This window comes from Schistocerca gregaria, chromosome 10 (genome assembly GCF_023897955.1).
Source record: "Schistocerca gregaria isolate iqSchGreg1 chromosome 10, iqSchGreg1.2, whole genome shotgun sequence".
In the NCBI taxonomy this organism is placed as follows: Eukaryota; Metazoa; Arthropoda; class Insecta; order Orthoptera; family Acrididae; genus Schistocerca; species Schistocerca gregaria.
The window spans coordinates 115,157,991-115,165,127 of record NC_064929.1 but is presented as its reverse complement, the minus strand read 5'-3'; positions in this window follow the sequence as shown (position 1 = coordinate 115,165,127).

The following is a 7,137-nucleotide window of genomic DNA, read 5'->3' as shown; positions in this document are numbered from 1 at the left end:
TAGTGCATCGGAAAAGAGATAATCCACTCCTAGCAGACAGCCCTTTCGTTGCCGGAGAAACAATACTCGATTGGGAAACAGAAGGCATGGCTCTTATAGTATGTCATAGCGACGCCATTTCTGCGTTAATTCGTCAATGTGAGGGTGCGTGGGACACAGTAAACATGAAATAGTGCATCGGAAAAGAGATAATCCACTCCTAGCAGACAGCCCTTTCGTTGCCGGGGAAACAATACTCGATTGGGAAACAGAAGGCATGGCTCCTATAGTATGTCATAGCGACGCAAATTCTGCGTTAATTCGCTAATGTGAGGGTGCGTGGGACACAGTAAACATGAAATAGTGCATCGGAAAAGAGATAATCCACTCCTAGCAGACAGCCCTTTCGTTGCCGGGGAAACAATACTCTATTGGGAACCAGAAGGCATGGCTCCTATAGTATGTCATAGCGACGCAAATTCTGCGTTAATTCGTCAATGTGAGGGTGCGTGGGACACAGTAAACATGAAATAGTGCATCGGAAAAGAGATAATCCACTCCTAGCAGACAGCCCTTTCGTTGCCGGGGAAACAATACTCGATTGGGAAACAGAAGGCATGGCTCCTATAGTATGTCATAGCGACGCAAATTCTGCGTTAATTCGTCAATGTGAGGGTGCGTGGGACACAGTAAACATGAATAGTGCATCGGAAAAGAGATAATCCACTCCTAGCAGACAGCCATTTCGTTGCCGGGGAAACAATACTCTATTGGGAACCAGAAGGCATGGCTCCTATAGTATGTCCACTAGATCGCGTGTTTGCGTTAATTCGTCAATGTGAGGGTGCGTGGGACACAGTAAACATGAAATAGTGCATCGGAAAAGAGATAATCCACTCCTAGCAGACAGCCCTTTCGTTGCCGGGGAAACAAATACTCTATTGGGAACCAGAAGGCATGGCTCCTATAGTATGTCATAGCGACGTAAATTCTGCGTTAGTTCGTCAATGTGAGGGTGCGTGGGACACAGTAAACATGAAATAGTGCATCGGAAAAGAGATAATCCACTCCTAGCAGACAGCCCTTTCGTTGCCGGGGAAACAATACTCTATTGGGAACCAGAAGGCATGGCTCCTATAGTATGTCATAGCGACGCAAAATCTGCGTTAATTCGTCAATGTGAGGGTGCGTGGGACACAGTAAACATGGAATAGTGCATCGGAAAAGAGATAATCCACTCCTAGCAGACATCCCTTTCGTTGCCGGGGAAACAATACTCGATTGGGAAACAGAAGGCATGGTTCTTATAGTATGTCATAGCGACGCAAATTCTGCGTTAATTCGTCAATGTGAGGGTGCGTGGGACACAGGAAACATGAAATAGTGCATCGTAAAAGAGATAACCCACGCCTAGCAGACAGCCCTTTCGTTGCCGGGGAAACAATACTCGATTGGGAAACAGAAGGCATGGCTCCTATAGTATGTCATAGCGACGCAAATTCTGCGTTAAGTCGTCAATGTGAGGGTGCGTGGGACACAGTAAACATGAAATAGTGCATCGAAAAGAGATAATCCACTCCTAGCAGACAGCCCTTTCGTTGCCGGGGAAACAATACTCGATTGGGAAACAGAAGGCATGGCTCCTATAGTATGTCATAGCGACGCCATTTCTGCGTTAATTCGTCAATGTGAGGGTGCGTGGGACACAGTAAATATGAAATAGTGCATCGGAAAACAGATAATCCACTCCTAGCAGACAGCCCTTTCGTTGCCGGGGAAACAATACTCGATTGGGAAACAGAAGGCATGGCTCCTATAGTATGTCATAGCGACGCCATTTCTGCGTTAATTCGTCAATGTGAGGGTGCGTGGGACACAGTAAACATGAAATAGTGCATCGGAAAAGAGATAATCCACTCCTAGCAGACATCCCTTTCGTTGCCGGGGAAACAATACTCGGTTGGGAAACAGAAGGCATGGCTCCTATAGTATGTCATAGCGACGCCATTTCTGCGTTAATTCGTCAATGTGAGGGTGCGTGGGACACAGTAAACATGAAATAGTGCATCGGAAAAGAGATAATCCACTCCTAGCAGACAGCCCTTTCGTTGCCGGAGAAACAATACTCGATTGGGAAACAGAAGGCATGGCTCCCATAGTATGTCATAGCGACGCCATTTCTGCGTTAATTCGTCAATGTGAGGGTGCGTGGGACACAGTAAACATGAAATAGTGCATCGGAAAAGAGATAATCCACTCCTAGCAGACAGCCCTTTCGTTGCCGGGGAAACAATACTCGATTGGGAAACAGAAGGCATGGCTCCTATAGTATGTCATTGCGACGCAAATTCTGCGTTAATTCGCTAATGTGAGGGTGCGTGGGACACAGTAAACATGAAATAGTGCATCGGAAAAGAGATAATCCACTCCTAGCAGACAGCCCTTTCGTTGCCGGGGAAACAATACTCTATTGGGAACCAGAAGGCATGCCTCCTATAGTATGTCATAGCGACGCAAATTCTGCGTTAATTCGTCAATGTGAGGGTGCGTGGGACACAGTAAACATGAAATAGTGCATCGGAAAAGAGATAATCCACTCCTAGCAGACAGCCCTTTCGTTGCCGGGGAAACAATACTCTATTGGGAACCAGAAGGCATGGCTCCTATAGTATGTCATAGCGACGCAAATTCTGCGTTAATTCGTCAATGTGAGGGTGCGTGGGACACAGTAAACATGAAATAGTGCATCGGAAAAGAGATAATCCACTCCTAGCAGACAGCCCTTTCGTTGCCGGGGAAACAATACTCGATTGGGAAACAGAAGGCATGGCTCCTATAGTATGTCATAGCGACGCAAATTCTGCGTTAATTCGTCAATGTGAGGGTGCGTGGGACACAGTAAACATGAATAGTGCATCGGAAAAGAGATAATCCACTCCTAGCAGACAGCCATTTCGTTGCAGGGGAAACAATACTCTATTGGGAACCAGAAGGCATGGCTCCTATAGTATGTCATAGCGACGCCATTTCTGCGTTAATTCGTCAATGTGAGGGTGCGTGGGACACAGTAAACATGAAATAGTGCATCGGAAAAGAGATAATCCACTCCTAGCAGACAGCCCTTTCGTTGCCGGGGAAACAATACTCTATTGGGAACCAGAAGGCATGGCTCCTATAGTATGTCATAGCGACGTAAATTCTGCGTTAGTTCGTCAATGTGAGGGTGCGTGGGACACAGTAAACATGAAATAGTGCATCGGAAAAGAGATAATCCACTCCTAGCAGACAGCCCTTTCGTTGCCGGGGAAACAATACTCTATTGGGAACCAGAAGGCATGGCTCCTATAGTATGTCATAGCGACGCAAAATCTGCGTTAATTCGTCAATGTGAGGGTGCGTGGGACACAGTAAACATGGAATAGTGCATCGGAAAAGAGATAATCCACTCCTAGCAGACATCCCTTTCGTTGCCGGGGAAACAATACTCGATTGGGAAACAGAAGGCATGGTTCTTATAGTATGTCATAGCGACGCAAATTCTGCGTTAATTCGTCAATGTGAGGGTGCGTGGGACACAGGAAACATGAAATAGTGCATCGTAAAAGAGATAACCCACGCCTAGCAGACAGCCCTTTCGTTGCCGGGGAAACAATACTCGATTGGGAAACAGAAGGCATGGCTCCTATAGTATGTCATAGCGACGCAAATTCTGCGTTAAGTCGTCAATGTGAGGGTGCGTGGGACACAGTAAACATGAAATAGTGCATCGGAAAAGAGATAATCCACTCCTAGCAGACAGCCCTTTCGTTGCCGGGGAAACAATACTCGATTGGGAAACAGAAGGCATGGCTCCTATAGTATGTCATAGCGACGCCATTTCTGCGTTAATTCGTCAATGTGAGGGTGCGTGGGACACAGTAAATATGAAATAGTGCATCGGAAAAGAGATAATCCACTCCTAGCAGACAGCCCTTTCGTTGCCGGGGAAACAATACTCGATTGGGAAACAGAAGGCATGGCTCCTATAGTATGTCATAGCGACGCCATTTCTGCGTTAATTCGTCAATGTGAGGGTGCGTGGGACACAGTAAACATGAAATAGTGCATCGGAAAAGAGATAATCCACTCCTAGCAGACATCCCTTTCGTTGCCGGGGAAACAATACTCGGTTGGGAAACAGAAGGCATGGCTCCTATAGTATGTCATAGCGACGCCATTTCTGCGTTAATTCGTCAATGTGAGGGTGCGTGGGACACAGTAAACATGAAATAGTGCATCGGAAAAGAGATAATCCACTCCTAGCAGACAGCCCTTTCGTTGCCGGAGAAACAATACTCGATTGGGAAACAGAAGGCATGGCTCCCATAGTATGTCATAGCGACGCCATTTCTGCGTTAATTCGTCAATGTGAGGGTGCGTGGGACACAGTAAACATGAAATAGTGCATCGGAAAAGAGATAATCCACTCCTAGCAGACAGCCCTTTCGTTGCCGGGGAAACAATACTCGATTGGGAAACAGAAGGCATGGCTCCTATAGTATGTCATTGCGACGCAAATTCTGCGTTAATTCGCTAATGTGAGGGTGCGTGGGACACAGTAAACATGAAATAGTGCATCGGAAAAGAGATAATCCACTCCTAGCAGACAGCCCTTTCGTTGCCGGGGAAACAATACTCTATTGGGAACCAGAAGGCATGCCTCCTATAGTATGTCATAGCGACGCAAATTCTGCGTTAATTCGTCAATGTGAGGGTGCGTGGGACACAGTAAACATGAAATAGTGCATCGGAAAAGAGATAATCCACTCCTAGCAGACAGCCCTTTCGTTGCCGGGGAAACAATACTCGATTGGGAAACAGAAGGCATGGCTCCTATAGTATGTCATAGCGACGCAAATTCTGCGTTAATTCGTCAATGTGAGGGTGCGTGGGACACAGTAAACATGAAATAGTGCATCGGAAAAGAGATAATCCACTCCTAGCAGACAGCCATTTCGTTGCCGGGGAAACAATACTCTATTGGGAACCAGAAGGCATGGCTCCTATAGTATGTCATAGCGACGCCATTTCTGCGTTAATTCGTCAATGTGAGGGTGCGTGGGACACAGTAAACATGAAATAGTGCATCGGAAAAGAGATAATCCACTCCTAGCAGACAGCCCTTTCGTTGCCGGGGAAACAATACTCTATTGGGAACTAGAAGGCATGGCTCCTATAGTATGTCATAGCGACGTAAATTCTGCGTTAGTTCGTCAATGTGAGGGTGCGTGGGACACAGTAAACATGAAATAGTGCATCGGAAAAGAGATAATCCACTCCTAGCAGACAGCCCTTTCGTTGCCGGGGAAACAATACTCTATTGGGAACCAGAAGGCATGGCTCCTATAGTATGTCATAGCGACGCAAATTCTGCGTTAATTCGTCAATGTGAGGGTGCGTGGGACACAGTAAACATGAAATAGTGCATCGGAAAAGAGATAATCCACTCCTAGCAGACATCCCTTTCGTTGCCGGGGAAACAAAACTCGATTGGGAAACAGAAGGCATGGCTCCTATAGTATGTCATAGCGACGCCATTCCTGCGTTAATTCGTCAATGTGAGGGTGCGTGGGACACAGTAAACATGAAATAGTGCATCGGAAAAGAGATAATCCACTCCTAGCAGACAGCCCTTTCGTTGCCGGGGAAACAATACTCTATTGGGAACCAGAAGGCATGGCTCCTATAGTATGTCATAGCGACGCAAATTCTGCGTCAATTCGTCAATGTGAGGGTGCGTGGGACACAGTAAACATGAAATAGTGCATCGGAAAAGAGATAATCCACTCCTAGCAGACAGCCCTTTCGTTGCCGGGGAAACAATACTCGATTGGGAAACAGAAGGCATGGCTCCTATAGTATGTCATAGCGACGCCATTTCTGCGTTAATTCGTCAATGTGAGGGTGCGTGGGACACAGTGAACATGAAATAGTGCATCGGAAAAGAGATAATCCTCTCCTAGCAGACAGCCCTTTCGTTGCCGGGGAAACAATACTCGATTGGGAAACAGAAGGCATGGCTCCTATAGTATGTCATAGCGACGCCATTTCTGCGTTAATTCGTCAATGTGAGGGTGCGTGGGACACAGTAAATATGAAATAGTGCATCGGAAAAGAGATAATCCACTCCTAGCAGACAGCCCTTTCGTTGCCGGGGAAACAATACTCGATTGGGAAACAGAAGGCATGGCTCCTATAGTATGTCATAGCGACGCCATTTCTGCGTTAATTCGTCAATGTGAGGGTGCGTGGGACACAGTAAACATGAAATAGTGCATCGGAAAAGAGATAATCCACTCCTAGCAGACATCCCTTTCATTGCCGGGGAAACAATACTCGATTGGGAAACAGAAGGCATGGCTCCTATAGTTTGTCATAGCGACGCTATTTCTGCGTTAATTCGTCAATGTGAGGGTGCGTGGGACACAGTAAACATGAAATAGTGCATCGGAAAAGAGATAATCCACTCCTAGCAGACAGCCCTTTCGTTGCCGGAGAAACAATACTCGATTGGGAAACAGAAGGCATGGCTCTTATAGTATGTCATAGTGACGCCATTTCTGCGTTAATTCGTCAATGTGAGGGTGCGTGGGACACAGTAAACATGAAATAGTGCATCGGAAAAGAGATAATCCACTCCTAGCAGACAGCCCTTTCGTTGCCGGGGAAACAATACTCTATTGGGAACCACAAGGCATGGCTCCTATAGTATGTCATAGCGACGCAAATTCTGCGTTAATTCGTCAATGTGAGGGTGCGTGGGACACAGTAAACATGAAATAGTGCATCGGAAAAGAGATAATCCACTCCTAGCAGACAGCCCTTTCGTTGCCGGGGAAACAATACTCTATTGGGAACCAGAAGGCATGGCTCCTATAGTATGTCATAGCGACGCAAATTCTGCGTTAATTCGTCAATGTGAGGGTGCGTGGGACACAGTAAACATGAAATAGTGCATCGGAAAAGAGATAATCCACTCCTAGCAGACAGCCCTTTCGTTGCCGGGGAAACAATACTCTATTGGGAACCAGAAGGCATGGCTCCTATAGTATGTCATAGCGACGCAAATTCTGCGTTAATTCGTCAATGTGAGGGTGCGTGGGACACAGTAAACATGAA